General features: G+C 34.8%; 1 pseudogene; it reads right to left on the minus strand.

Moving 5' to 3' along the window:
- Window positions 1–352: 352 nt before the first annotated feature.
- Window positions 353–1752, minus strand: LOC126764169 (tigger transposable element-derived protein 6-like; annotated as a pseudogene).
- Window positions 1753–2399: the final 647 nt, after the last annotated feature.

Below are 2399 nucleotides of genomic sequence, written 5' to 3' on the forward strand. Positions count from 1 at the left end.
TTAAATCAATTTTATTGATTATAATTTACAAAAATTAATAAAAAAAAGAACGAAAAAGAAAACAATTTAACAAAGAGACCTTTCTTGAGATCAAAGCTTTTAAAATTAAATTATTAATTCAAGTTTACATATGGGTATGTACATACATTTTATGTAAGTACTTATCTACTTATTTATATGTAATAAAGTAGTTTCGCTTCAATTTAAAAAAAGAAATCAGTAATTTTTTTCTGACGAAGATTTTGAAATTTCTTTTTTAATTAGCTTTTCTTCCAAAGTTTCAATTTCTTCGGCGTCAATATTGTTGTAATCTACAAACTTCTTAATAAGGTTAAGAGCACTTATGCCCGGTTTCACAGTCCATACTTAAGTTGTGCCTAAATAAAATCTTAGCTAAGTATTGTTGCAAACTGAGTGGTCGTTTGCGTTTCACAGTCAATGCTCAATTTCTATAAAATTTTATTATGATATATGGCAACGTTATGGGCAACATATGTTTTACAAATGTCATTCATAAAAATATGTTTGAAATATTTAAATTATAACAGACAATACATAAATTTGCGAGGAAAATTATATCAAAAATTGATGAAAACAACAAAAGAACCCCAAATTTCATCAGTAGCGAGTCGGAGCACCTATGGGAACTGAAGGAAAAGTATAAGCTGTTATTGAGTGCAAACGAACGGACACTTGCTCTACGCTACGAAAGATGTCGCTGAAAATTCAAAGCAAATTCAAAACAAAAATCAGCTGTTATTTAAGCACTGCTTAAGTCTCCCCTTTTCAGTACTTAAGCATTACATAAGTATGAACTGTAAAACAATATTTTCCTGTTTTATCTTAAGTACAACATAAGTATGGACTGTGAAACCGGGCCTTAAAGTTTCAGCAAAGGAAGGTGGGTCAGTTACGGCATCAACTGCAGATTCTTCTGATGATTCAACATCAGCCTCATTTAATACATCTTTTACTATTTCCTCATCAGTAAGAACACCAAAGCAATCAATGTCACTGTCGCACGCAACGTATTCATCAAAGTTATGTATTTCAATAGGGACATCTGCTATTTCCTCGATAGGGTCGAACGAAATATCTTTTACTTGAAATCCGGCCTACAAAACGAAATTCAAGAATTTTAAATTAAATACATACCTGCAATATTTTGCTTTTCATAGTTCAAACATAATTATTAAGAGCTAAACTTACTATTTGAAAGCAATTTCTTATGGTATCGCTTTTAACAAGCCACCACGCCCGTTTAATAAAATTAAGGGCATCAAGTATTGAAATCGATGTTATAAATTGTTTAATTGATAAGCCGTTCTCTATGGCAAGTATTTGTTTTCGAACCATTATTTGTCGGAAATAAACTTTAAATCAGTGTATTATCCCTTGGTCGAGAGGCTGCAACAGTGATGTCGTGTTTGGTGGCAAAAATGTAATCTTTACATTCTCAACATTCAAACCATCAACTTTATGGCGGCTGCGTTGTCAACTATTAATAACACCTTTCGCTTTTGCTTTCCCATTTCATTGTCAAATTCCTTCATTATCATTGACCACAAAGATCCAGTCATCCAAGCTTTGTTCTGGGAATAGTACGGCAGCGGCACAACTTTTCCCTTAAAACACCTCGGGTTTTTCGACTTTCCAATTGCAAAAACTTTTTTGAAGGTTCCATCTGAATTACATAAAAATAACAGAGTCAAGCGGGCCTTTTGTGCCTTACCGCCCACCGCCTTGTCTCCTCCTTTACACAACGTTCTGCTTGGAAGAGCCTTGTAAAAAAGACCGCTTTCATCCGCATTAAATATATCGCCTGGCTCGTAGTCCTTTATTAAGGTATTTAAAACTTCATTGCGGTAGTTTTCCGCCGCCGTAGTATCAGCATCTGCTGCCTCGCCTTGAATTTGTTTAAATTTAATATTTTCACGTCGCTGCCAACGCCACATCCAACCAGCAGTTGGCTCAAAGTCGCAGCCCATTTTAAGTGCGAATTCCTTTGCCTTTTGTGCAATTTGAGCTCCACAAATTGTCGCATTCAACGATCGCATCTGGTTGAACCATTTTGATAAAGCTTCCTCTACTTTATCACATGTACCAAAACGCAATCGTTTGCGTTTTAAATTAGTTTTCGAGGCAGCCGCCTCAATTTATTCGCGCTTCCTCCATATTCGATGGATGGTTGAAATGTCCACCTTGAACTTTTTTGTCACATCAGCCTTCGGCTTTCCTTCGAGTTCAATCAAATTTATTGCTTCCAACTTTTGTTTTATAGTCAAAGCAGTTACTATTTTGCGTGTTTTACCAGGCATTTTTCTGTATTTTTCAAACTTACAACGATGCAAATGACAAAAGTGAAAATTTTTGACACATAGATAGCGAAGATCGATTAA

Source organism: Bactrocera neohumeralis, unplaced genomic scaffold (assembly GCF_024586455.1).
Source record: "Bactrocera neohumeralis isolate Rockhampton unplaced genomic scaffold, APGP_CSIRO_Bneo_wtdbg2-racon-allhic-juicebox.fasta_v2 cluster09, whole genome shotgun sequence".
NCBI lineage: Eukaryota > Metazoa > Arthropoda > Insecta > Diptera > Tephritidae > Bactrocera > Bactrocera neohumeralis.